Genomic DNA, 13,729 nt, shown 5'->3' with positions numbered 1-13,729 from the left:
CTTTCTGACTGGGATAAAATGGGATCTTGTAAAATTTTGATCTCCATTTTCTCCATAGTTAAGTATGATCAACATACTTTCAGATATTTATTAGATTTTGTATCTCTTCTTTTAAAAACAACAGTTGATAAATTTGTCCAATTATTAACTATATTACTGCTGTTTTGGTATTTTGATGTTGTGAGTTCTTCATATAGTCTGGATACTAATCCTCTATCAGATGACTAGCAGGCAAATTGTTTATGCTATGTGTTCATGCTTCCCTAACACAGCTAATTACTTTCTGAGCTATGCAAAAGTTATTTAATTTGATGCAGTCCCATTTGTTAATTCTCACTATTATTTTCTGAATTGTCAGAGCCCTATTCATAAAGTCATTGACATTGCTTTGCTTTTAAAGTGTTTCCTTTAGTAGTTTCAGGTCATACATTAAGGTGTTTGATCCATTTACAGTTAATTTTGGTACACAGTAAGGGACAAGCATCAAGTTTTAATATTCTATATACAGACATCCAGTTTCCCTAGAACTATTTATAAAGCTGTCCTCTCTCTCTCACTGTGTGTGTTTGTGTGTGTCAGTACTATGTTGTTTTAGTTCCTATAGCTATGTAGCTATGTAGCATAATTTTAAATGTTCTGTATATAAGTGTATGAGCATTCAAAATCTTTGACTAGTGTCTTCTTCAATTTCCTTCTCCAGTGTCTTATAGTTTTCTTTGTAAATGTATTTCATCTCCTGTATTTTTATTTTGAGGCTAATGTGAGTGGGATTATTTTCTTGATTTCTGCCTAGTGTGTTCATTATTGGTAAATGCCACAGAACTCTTAAGTCACAGGAGAAATGAAATAATTATTTTCCTCATTATTTTGGCATTGAGAATATTTTAATTATAATCAAATGCATATATAATATTCACAGTGACTTTCATTTAAAGACTATATGCTTACTGTTTTAAAAGTTGTATTTTGTCTTTAAAAACCTAGAAAACAATAATTGGAGATGATGTTTCTATACAGGGATTATCCAATTTATTAAAAAATTCAGAAATTACTGAAATGTCAGACTTTGCTATTGTATTAAACTGTTACTTGCCAGGTCACTGCTACTTTATAGGATGGGATGAGGTGAGGAAAAAATGAAATTAATCCTCAACAATGGCATGTTAGAACTACTTTGAACTATATATATCTCATAAATAAGAATTTAAGGACTTTTAAAAGTCGTCAATAGTCAAAGTACATACACTTAACAAAAACTTTGTTTCTAGTGATAACTATAGTGGTATAATGTCTGTATAAAGGCATAGTGTGACTGGTGAGTGTGTGTGTATAAGTGATACTTGAACCAAATATCTGAATGAATTAATACTTGGCAGTTTGGGGTCCTGATTTTCCCAGATACCATAGATTAGCAAACAAAAAGATGAGTGACAGATATGGGATATCGCTTGATAGATGATTGTCATGGGGAGACCACACTCCCAAAACAATAGAGGATATTGCCATTGTTCTTGGTTACCTATCAAAACTAGCTGGTAAAATCCTAATGCTGAAGACACCAGGCACTTCATTATAAGACATGGAAAATTCAAGTTGGTACATATCTGGAAGTTTCTTTGCTACTGTCCAGTTTTCATGATGTCAGAGGCTACAAGGAGAAAAAAGCATCAACAATCTTACTCAGCTATGATTTCTACATGCTACAGTAATAACTGGTCCAGCAAGATTTGTTCATTTGTGCAATAAAAATATGCATGTCATGGTGGGTAAACCAGAAACTTAGCCAAATGCAAAAGACTGGGGAAGACATACACCCTAGGATAGAACCTACAATTAATTTTCTAAATGGTAATATTATTAAAATGCCTTCTCTACTCATCTCCATATTCATAGAATAGTGAATCTCTCAGCCTCTCAGCCTTCGTTAACAAAGGTTCTTTTGTAGTGAAAAGTGGCTACTACAGAGATTCACAGTTCATCAAAGAGCAGAGAGTAAGTGATAGTGAAATACTTATCCCTTATTCCAGCATCTGCATTGTTCTCCTACCCAAAGGCCATTAAGTAAGTAAGTACCATTAAGGAAGAAGAGTAAGAAAGTGTAATACTGGGGAAGGACTGCTGTGAAACAGTGTCTTCTGGACATGACAGAGCTATTGCACCCATGAACTTACTGTAGTTGTGGCTACCTACACAAGACCTGCATGAGATCAAGCCAGTCAAAATTCCAGTGGGGAGGGATTCATGAGGCCCCACCATTAGTCAAGGAGCTATTGCAAGTTGGCAGCTGTTGTGGAAGGGGGATTGTGTTTTCCTCAGGGAAGTCATCAGGGTGTTATGGAGACTAAATGGCCTGCTTTGCTTTTTGAAAAGTTTTTTTTCATGGTGGTTGTGTGAGACAAAAAGTGTGTGTATGGGAAACATAGGAGCTGATGAGAAATATATCCAACTGAAAAGGTATCAGAGGAGGAAATAACACCAACAAGCCTGTAGGTTGAATTGATATCAGTGGTAAAGAATTGCAAGATGTTAGAGGTGATCTCTAGGCTTCTCATTCACTAAAGAATGAAAGAAATGTTCTGTAGCCCTGCAGTCCATAGGCTATGAAAGCAATACTCTGCATCAATTATGCATTTTCATATGAGGCCATTATTGTCAGTGTCTTCCTGTGTGCCAAGCATGGTGTTAGGATTCTTAGCTGGCAATGCCAGATGAAATAGGACTATCACCCCACTGAATTTCATATTAAACTCTCTCTAACTCCATAAAGTCATGAATAGAGCTGGGGCATTGCCCCCAAGAGGTAAAGCACTTGCTATGCAAGCATAAGGAACCAAGATAGAACCCCCAGAACCCATGTAAAACTAGATGCAGCAGTAGCACCCTTCTGTGATGCCAGCACTCCTATAGAGTGCTGCAGTAGAATGCTTAGCTACCCTGGCATATGCAGTAGTGAACAAGAGACTCTGCCTCAAACAAGATGGAGGGTGAGGCTCTGCATCCAAGCTGTTGCCTCCCATGTTTATACTCTCTCCCTCCCTATCCTTCAATACAGGCATTTCAGTAAACAAACTGGGGATATAGCTCAATTGTAGAGCACTTGCCTAGCATGTATAAAGCTCTGGGTTTGATTCCCAGCACCACAAAACCAAACCAAACCAAACCAACCCAAACAAAATCTGTAAAGAGCAACAGTCCCTTTTTATCCCATATGCCTTTTTCCTGCCTCCACTTGTACCTAACGTCTAATCACAATCCTCATTTTTATTTCTGACAGTCATGTAACATGCCACATGAAAATTTTGTAAATCTAATTTTAAACATCTAATTTATTTGTTATTTATACATGTATGGGTGTTTTGTCTGAATGTATTATCAGTGCACCAAATGCTTTCAATGCCTCCGGAGTCCAGATGAGGCAACACATCCTTAGGGACAGGGGATACAGACAGTTGTGAGCTGCCCTGTGTGCTGGGAATATATCCTAGGTCCTCTAAAAGAACATTCAAGTGCTCTGAACTGCTGAGCTATCTCTCCAGCTTACCATGGAAATCTTTCAAATAATTTGGCAGGAGTTCCAGATTCTTCCCAAGTTCAGGAGGACACAAGGGGATACTGAACTTTTTCTTGTACACTCACATAGTGGAGGACCCCAACTTTCCACTGCTGTTCAGTTTGAATGGAGCAGAACAAGACTGTACTGCTTGGCAGTGTTTGCTATTGCTATTTAACAGCTATTGCTATTAAAACAGCTACACTTAACTCCACTGAAACTGTGCTCTCGGTTAATATGTATCGCCCTGTCTCAAGCTTCATAAATTGAAGACATAAATTCAAAGAAGTAGTGGCACGTGTGTATTTTGGTATGTGAAAATGTTTGTCAAATGCATGTGTAAGCGTGTTGTTAGTCAGGTATGAATGCTTCAGTGTGTGGGCTTGTGTGTGATCCTTAATGAAAATATATGGCTGTTCTGTGGCTTTAATTGTGAATGGGTTCTGTTTGGGTGTGTATGTGCACTTATGAATGAGGTATATGTCAGTATACAAGTGCTTATCTATTCTGGAAGAAAGGTTTTACTTCTGAGTAGGTATTCCCTATCTTTTTTTTTGCAGTAACACAGTTTTATCCACTTCCAGTCACGTGCAAATTTTCCTACAGAAGATATTCTTTAGTTTTCTACCATTATAATATTATCTTTATTACAATGCTAATAAGTCAGTGACATTTTTTCTTGTTTTTAAAGTGACACATGTTAATTTTTTCACAATTTTCATTTTTTTACCGTAATATCAATTTTTACTCATTGATCCATCCCTATAGAGTTGGTGTGGGCTTTGTGTTAAATCACCATCTGTGGGTTAAACCATTTTATTCTTTTCGTTAGTTGCAAATAATTAAACCAGCCAATGTGGATCTAGTATGTGCAGAGTAAATTCTTGTATTGCAGTTATGAGTTGGTGGGCTCTTATACTTATTTATATTATCATTCAAGTGAGATATGAAACTTCAAAAACTTCTAAAACTCTTGATATACTGCCTGGGAAACAGTGCCTTGAATTTTGCTTCCTTATAGAAGAGTATTAGCATCTCACAGCAGGGGATTTCTGTCTGGAAGTCCCACCATTCAATAACCATTCTCAAATCCATCAGAATTCCAGAAAGGGACACAGATTGTCATTAAAGTTTTGCCCATACCAAGGCTACTACTAGCCTTCTAATGCAGTCTGGAAAATTCTCTATACAGATGTAACAGCCACAATTAATTTCTGGATTGCATTCAGTTGCAAGGGAAAGTCTCCTTCCATTTGTTCATTCTTACTCTGTGTCCAGCAGCATATGCAGTCTAGGCCTTGTGCTTGGCACCAGGAATACAGAGGCAGATGAAATGCAATTTCCACTCAGAGAAAGCAGACACCTGGCCAGGTACAAAAAGTCCACGTTCCAACTTCAGACTCAGTGTCCTGGGCAGACTTTCCTTGTTAAGATGACCTGTGAGCTAGACTCTGAGAGGGAAGCAAGAGTGAATTAAAGAAGGGAGAGGGATATTTCCAGCAGTAGAAATAGCCTGTGCCAAGGGAACTGGGAGAAGTTGAGTTTGTCTGGATCACAGTGGAAGAGAATGGCGGTGCATGCTAAGCACGGGTCATGTCATGAAGTGCCAAAATTCAACAGTTTGGACTTTAGCACTGAATGCTGTGGTGGAAAGCCTGTGCTGGGTACCAAGTAGAGCAGCAGGGTATTAAGATCTTCAACTCTGAATACGAAGAATGTAGGAAAGCTAGACAACGGATATCTAATATTAGGAAGACTAGTAAGGAGGATGGAACAGAAATAAGATGTACTCTACCGGAGAACAATAAGGCAGTGGAAAAAAATAATGAGAGTGTGAGTATGTAAAGAGTCTTTTCTGATTGTTTGAATTTGCTGAAGGAATTGAATCTTCAAAAACTACTAAAGATATGGACCTGGCTTCTGGTTTTGACATTAATGGATGAGGAGTAATTGAATATTTAATATATGCCAGATATTAGGATGAGTATTTGATCTTTATTATTTCACTTAATCTTCTTTATATTCCTTTAAGAATGATGCTATTCTGTCTTTTATTTTTAACTTGAAGATCATGATGACTCATAGTAATTCCACAACTTGCCAAGTCTGAGTCTTGTTCAGTGAGCTAGAAAACATGAGAGGAACAATGCTCATTTGGTGAGTGCAAGAAGACTTTAATTTTGGACAAGTTGATTTTGAGTCATGCATTAAGAGAGACAGAAAGCCTCACAGCTCCAGGAAGACTATTCCTGCAGCCCATGACCATGGCACCCTGGAGTATTATCATGCTGTGGGTTGTCATAGGGTGTGTTTAGTATATAATTCTACATAGACATCTGAAACTCAGTAGATAGCAGTAGGCCATATATTTATACTTAGGGTGTCAAGCTGTAGTCCAGAAGAGACAGAGGGTGCTCAATAAATATTGTCTGACTGCATGCCAAGTTGATGAAAACTGAAACTAGTAGCACAAGTTCATTCAGGCATCATATGCATGGGAGAGGATTCTATTAAGCAAATATTTAGAGACCAAGTGATAGGATGAAAAGCCCTGAAGGAGACTGAAAACTCTGCTGGGACAATGAGATAAAAGCCAGAAGACTATGCTTCAGCAATCAAAAGAAAGGCACATTCAAGGACAGTTTGTTCACTTGTGTCAACTACTGCCCAAAGTCAGGAAAACAAAGTCTGAAAGACAAGGATAAGAATGGCTTGTGAGTATGAAGAGTAGTATGAACTAAGGAGGGCTCTGGAGAGTCTGCTACCGGGACTTGGTAGAATTCTGTATCATTCATTTGAGTTGTACATGAATCTAGAAAGCCTTGCTATGTGGAAGCTGTTTTTGCAGAACCAGGGCCTCTGTTGATCTACCATAGTACATACTTATCAGAGACAATCTCCTTTGAGTTTTGAGATTGTAGTTTGGAAGTATATGGTTTCAAATTTGACAATGTCTCCATTTCTGAAAAGAAAACACAGAATCGTGAGATGTGAAAATACCAGCAATGTTACTAACTTGATCTCAATGACTTCAAAAGCATGAAAGATCAGAATTACATTCTAAGTGTGAAATAGACTGAAGCCATTGTTTCTGTATCATACTGGCTTAATAGGTCCAAATGTTCTCTTTAGACATTGTTCAAGGAAAACTCTGTCTTTCTAGAACCCTAAAATATTTGACCACTTTATGAAAATGATAAACATATCTAGAACACAGGATAAAGGGAAGATACAGACTTTTGAAAAACACACATAGCACAATCCCACCTTTGTCTCACAGACTTTTGGAACAATAGCAGAAATTCCTTCCTAGCTTTTGTTAAATGCCTTATTATATAGTAACCGTTCAAGAAAAAGGTGATAAGAAATTCTGAAAATAACCCCATTTGTTGAAGCCCAAGATGGTAATACAATGGCTTTGAAGAGACACGGAGGAGTGGTCTTCCAGTACATGTGGTACCATCCACCCCAAACCAGTACTGAAAATTTGAGTTAAGAAACTATTGTGCCTAGTCCACTCTAAGGAAAAAAAGCATAGAAAAGTAAAGAAGGCCAATGAGAGAAGAAACATTCTTGGCATAGGTTCCTCATTGAGCTGTCCAAAGCAAATCTAGCCACGAGAGCAATTATCTGTGATCCAGTCGCTAAAGATCAAAACTTCAACTCACCCCTGTCTGATTGTGAGCATAATGAAATGGATGCTCAGTGCTACTCAAATTTGAAAGGGTTTGTTATGAAGCATAGGTAAGCGCAATATTTTAGACAGAAGCTTTGGTCTGACTTCATGATTGAGAGCCTTTCAAAATCAGAATTGTTAGTCAAGGAGACAACACAGTGAAATCCAGTTATTCAGAACTCTTGGGGAATATGTTGTTCAGGATGATGGAATGATGGCAACTCAAAGGATGGAGGTGATCAATCTTAAATGCTAGTAATATTATAATTTAACTGTTTCATATAAATTGTTGTAAAATCACACATATACTAAAACTATATATACATATATCTATAGTCACATTAAACATGTACTGTGTGCTGTTAAGTATTGGGTGGGAGTCTTGCATTGACATACATAGCCCTTGTTCCCCACAGAATCTGTAGAATAGTAAGAAAGTGAAATATGAGATACAATGTTGCAAAGATGTTAAATTATTGAGCTATTTTCCCATCCCATGTCTAACTACAAAATTTATGGTTAGACATTTGATAAGGACAAAATTGAAGTAGGACAGCTGAGGCCAATGGCCTTCTGTCATGTTGGCCAATGCCCTCTGTCATCCTTTTAAATACCTCCCCTGATAAAGAGGTGCAATGAAAAATTGTTTATTTGTATAAGTCTACAACTTTAAAAATAAAAATGAGCCACACTGAAGGAATGAATTTTGCTTGTGCTTCTGCATGGTCATAGCTATGATTTAATCAGCAAGTTCAGGTGCAGTGAATGGCTTGCAGTCATTTCAGATGGCATCAGTGATAATAATGATTCCTTAACTTCTCTGGTGCCTCTCATCAGAGGATTGCAAAGGTTTTTTTACCAGCATTAATTAAGGCTTACAGGATTTCAATGAGGTCATGAAGCAGTTTAATTACTGTAATATATTGAAATTTTTAAACAAAGCAGACACAACTTGAGCTTCCATTTCAAAGCATTGTCTTTTGGGCTTGGTGGCATGGGCCCAAGAGCTTGAGAATCACTTTCGTATTTCTTCATTTGTTTCCCAAGTTTTTAGAAAATCTTGACACTATAATATATTCCTTTGTATACTGAGAGACACAAGGACTGTGGCATTGTATGCCTCCTAGGAATTAATTGATTCACCCATAAGCACTTCACACACAGCCAGTCCTGGACACCTTGCTACATTATTCAAGACTACAGAGAATATAATGTATGTCTTCAAGGACCTCACAATTAAGGGAAGTCTATACAAATAAAACAGAAATTCAACAGTGTGACTGGTGCTGTGACAGAGGGCTTCAGAGAGTTATTTAGGTATGTGTATGTGTATCCCACATTAAAATACAATAGGCAACTTCACAACAGTGTTTGTTTACACTATGTTTTAAGCACTCTTAGACACCACTGTGTTAGTTTATTAATTTTCACAATAATAATGATATGTAGGTGATGTTACTTTTATAATTTCATAATCAAGCAAAGAGTCATAGAAACTTGTAATAACTTGCCTACATTCTGCTGGCCAGTATGTGGTCCAGGTAGGATTTGGTCCCAGGCATTTTGCACAGTTTACTTGCTCTTACCAACAATGCTTTAGTGTGGCCATGGGTGGGATAGAAGGGTATCTTAAAGGAAGGATGGGTAGAAAGAAGTCAAAAGCTAGTGTTCTGTACCTATGCAGTGTCTTCCATACCCACACAGCATCTTGCCAGCTGGGCTTTGGTGGTAGGAAAACGCAGTAGAAATGTTAATAAGAAAGGACCTCTGCTGTGCCTCTAGTCAGCACTAACATCTGGGCCATACTTTTGAAACTGTTATCAGTTCTTTCCAGCCTCTCTAATGGTATGCTTGGCTCATGGTTGCCTACTCCACTGAGACCAGGTTGATCCTTCCTCAGCATCCCTGTTGGACTCACTGAGGAACAGGATATGCATGGTTACACATGAGCAGTGCATAGTTATAGTCTTGGAAAATTAGAAAAAATCTTCCCCAAGATGCTGGCCTCCTATAATTACTCCTGCTCTACTCTTCAATGATTAACAACAATTCTGTTCTCATGGCCAAACCTTGGGCCTCCTCCATCATGATCAACTTCGATTTTGTCTTTCTAGATGTAGGATCTTACTAGGCTTTGAATCAGAAATGAAGCTCATAGAGCCATGTTTTGAAGACTCAGTCCACAGCTTGGGAACTATTTTCAAAGTCATGAAGGCTGCAGCTTAGATGTAAGAAATAGGCAACTAAGTTCAGGCATTTTAGTGTTATGCTCACCATTGTTTGGCCTTTTCCCTCTGCTTCCTGGTTCACCCTGTTGTGAATAGATGGTCCTTTCCACTCCTGTTTCCATCCAAGGAGCCCCATCTTCAATGCTATGGTGGATTGCCATACTCTGAGACTATAGCCTAAATAAATCTGTCCTCCCAAAGCTGTCTCCTATTTAGAAATTTTGTGACATCAACATAAAAAGTAGTTAATACAACTTTAGTCTTCTGAAACCATGATTTCTTTATGAAGAATCCCATTTTCATGGTCCTTGCAACTTACTTACGACTTAGGTATTCTTGAATAACACTGACTGTGTGAATAGAGTATATTTAACTCATCCATCTGGATGAAACTCAATATCTTCCTGATTGATCTACTGGATAACCAGTTCCATGTGGCAATGTCATGTCCGATGACTTAAGTCTTCAACACCAAAACATACAGAGTATGTTTATAAATATTAAGAGACAATAAGCATTTTTCTATATTTTTTAATGATGAAGTACATTGTCATGGAGCTATGTTTGAGTATAGCATATTTGAGGCAGATTTTAACAATTAGAAGTTATGTGTTGGATGTGTAAGAGAAAATAGTGAGTTGTATTCACTCAATAAATGTTTATTGTCTGCTATATAAGTAGGTGTTGTATGAATGTGGAAGAATTTACAGCATAATATGTAGAGTGAAGAAAGGGGTTATGAGAAACTTTTAAGTAAGCCATTTGGGCATATAATCAAACCATCCCCCTCAGTGACACACTGGACATAGCAGAAGGTCCATAACTATATGGGGTTCAGTATTGGAGATGATGAGTTCATGGTAATATAGTGGCAAAGAGAATGGACTCCAGAGCCAAAATGCCCAGTTTTAATCCTGGAGACACCATTATCAGCACATGACCTTGAGATAATTGTTTCTCTGTACCTCAGGTTCTTTATATTAAGTATGTCATTAAATAACTGTGATGGTTAATTTCATGTGTTGGTTTGGCTGGAGTACAATGTACAGATATCTGGTCAAATATTTTTCTGGCTATTTCTATGAGAATATTTTAGATGATAATAACATTTATATTAATGAATTTTGAGGAAATGACCCTGCCCTCCATAATTAAAGTGGGTCTAATTCAACAAGTTGAAGACTGGAAGAGACCTTCTCTGAAAATGAGAGCATTTAGTAGAAGCTGATATTCAAACAACACTAAAAGCCCTTTGAATATTCACCCTTTGGCTTTAACATCACCATCTACTGTTCTTCAAGGTTTGATATACTGACTCATCCTACAGACTTTGGATTCTTTAGGCTGTATAATCTTGCAAGGAAATCCTTAAAATAAGCCAATTTTAAGGTGTGTGTATATGCACTCACACATACATATCAGTATAGTACTTTGATTCTATTTTCTACTACATTGGGAGAAGTGTGTGTGTGCATGTGTGTGTGTGTGTGTGTGTGTGTGTGTGTGTGTGTGTGTGTGTGTGTGTGTATAGCAGCCATCTACTGTCCACCATGCATTTGCACACAGAAAGGCAATGTGAACTTCAAGAAGGTAAAGTAAGTTAGAGATAAAGTTTTGGCATCATTAGCACATAGATGATAAATGATGCAATTGGAGCAGATTGGATTATCTAGAGAGAGAAAAGATGCTTTCTGAGAAAGGCTCAGAGCAAAATCTTAAAGCTCATAATTTAGAAATGGACAACACCTTTAAAGGATAAAGCAGAAAGTGGTAAACAGGAGGAGAGAGTTTCATTAAAATACTACGAATTCCATATATAATTAGGGAGATTAAAGTCACCATGTAACATTAGCTTAGCCTATATTTGGAAAGAACCTCTGTCCAAGATTTTTGGACATGATCTATGCTGGGTTACATGCTTCCCCCAAAACAATGATTAAATAGTTGTTATAACCATTTAAGATCAACCAAGGAAGTCAACATTTCGTTTGAGATAGCTCAATCGAGTGAAAAGAAATGACCTCAAATGTACATAAAAGGTGTTGTTATCATCTTTTAAAAAAATTCACATTCCTGTATAAGATACAAAAAATGAACAACATAATGCAGAATGTTCCTATATAACGTAAATGCTGGTTTTCTTGTGAAGTTCAAATAGAATCTTTATCCTTATGTCAGTTGTTTGGGTGGAACTTTCTGGAAGAGTGTCATGAAAACATCACTAATGAAGGGATTGGTGCCTTCTTACATAGCCTTCAATACCATTGCCAGTGAAAGAATGGTGAGAAACAGTACCATCTATGAAAAGAAGAGTTATTTTCAGATAATAAATCTCTTTGTCTCTTGATCATGGGGGACCCAACTGGCAGGATTGTGAGCAAAAATCTCTGTTTTGTATAAGTCACAAAAAGTAAGGCTTTTTATTGCAGCAGTATTGGCAAGCTAAGTAAGGCAGGACATGACAGCCATTTTGTTTTCAAGATGGAAGTAAGACTAAAGGGAAAGTAAGGCTTCTAAATGTAAGGTATGAAATAACTTGTTTATTCTTTAAGACATTTTACAATTTTGCATAGTCTTATCCTGTAACTTGGAACCCTAAGTATCCCAAATGAGACAGAGAAATCAAAACTAAACTGTGGCTGTTGTAAGTGAAACTAGGCACATCTCAATTTTAAAGTAATTTTTAAATTAACCACCTCCTGCACCTATACCTTCTACACATGCAGACTCTCCCTTCAGCTCAACTACATGACCCCTTTCTGCATGTACAGATAGATATGAGGAGGCAAGCATGAAAAAATAATATTGGGGAATGTAGAATTTCGAACAATAAGAGAAAATGTGGGAAGGGTTAGGAGTCAGGGAGATGAGAATGAACCCAAACTGCATGCAACAGAAAGCACAGAAGACCAAAGGAGGCATGTACTGGGGACAGCACTATGCATTACTACCTTTTTGGTGCTCTGAAGGGATATTGGAGCCAGAGAAAAGATGGAAGAGGCTCTTGGTTCTTGAAGTCCAATAGCATGATGCTGTCATCATCAGCCTTGACAAGGACCTCAGAGCAGATGGCATGAACAAGTGCCCAAGTAAGAGACTTCACAGTCAATCAGGAAGCCAGCAAACAGCTTAGGGGTCGAGCTTGCTCTTGCCATTTGCTCTTGAGAGAGATCCATGGTTGTCTAAACCTTCTCACAACCCTTCCAGGGACAGATCCTCACCAACTCAGGGACTGTTGAATGTCCTTCATGTCATAAAGGTCTCACACTTCTCATATTAGAGCACTGAGGAGCAAGCTTCCTACACATGATACCTTGGGGAACATCTTTAACCATTCCCAAATTGTAGCGTAATAGGATGGGGAGCTGGGGAAAATGATGTTCATATATTCATTTATATATATTTTTCAGGAGAAATAAGATTTCGCTTATGCTCTATTTTAGTTTGGTTTCTGTTGCTATGATAAACACCATGACCAAAAGTAACCTGAGGGAGAAAGGGTTTATTTGACTTGCAGGTTACAGTCCCTCATGCAGGAAACTCAAGGCAGGAACTCCAGGCCATAATCTGGAGGCAGGAACTTAAGTAAAGACTATAGAAAATTGCTGCTTACTGGCTTTCTTTCCCTGGGGTTCTCAGCTTGCTGTTTTATACAGCCCAAGTCCACTTGCCAAGAGATAATACAGCCCATAGTGATTGGGCCCTTTTACATCAATTAGAAATTAAGAAAATATGCCCACAGACATGAGTACAGGCCAGTATGGTGGAGCCAGTTCCTCAACAGAGGTTCCCTTTTCACAGGTGTGTAGCATTCACAAACATGTTAAGCAATCATAGTCCTTCTTTATGAAATCTTCAATAAATTATACATTAATTAATATCTGATGATTTGGGAGATGGGGGTTGCTTTTCTGGGTATTTCTAGTTAAAGCCAGTAACAGACCAAAATTCCTTCAGAGCTGAAACAAGCCACATGGGTTAGAATTATGTAAAAACTACCAAGTCAGGCTTTGGTCCTTAGACTTTATACTTTGGAAATCAAGTAAGTACAAAAGTTAATTATGTCCATGATAAGATCGCAAACATCCAATGGAGAGAAGTTGAAATAAGGAAGGGGAAGTGAGGACCTGCAGAGAATTAATAGAGACAACTGATAAGTTGTTTGGTTTGTTTGGTGCACAGAATTGAAAGGCCACAAAAAGAAATCTGCAGACAGCAGAGAATATTTTCTTTTTGTTGTTATGGACTTCTAATGTGGACTAATTTTAGCTTTTC

This window comes from Peromyscus californicus, unplaced genomic scaffold, assembly GCF_007827085.1.
Source record: "Peromyscus californicus insignis strain IS unplaced genomic scaffold, ASM782708v3 Scaffold_13__1_contigs__length_99412109, whole genome shotgun sequence".
Taxonomy (NCBI): domain Eukaryota; kingdom Metazoa; phylum Chordata; class Mammalia; order Rodentia; family Cricetidae; genus Peromyscus; species Peromyscus californicus.
This window is presented reverse-complemented; position numbering follows the sequence as displayed.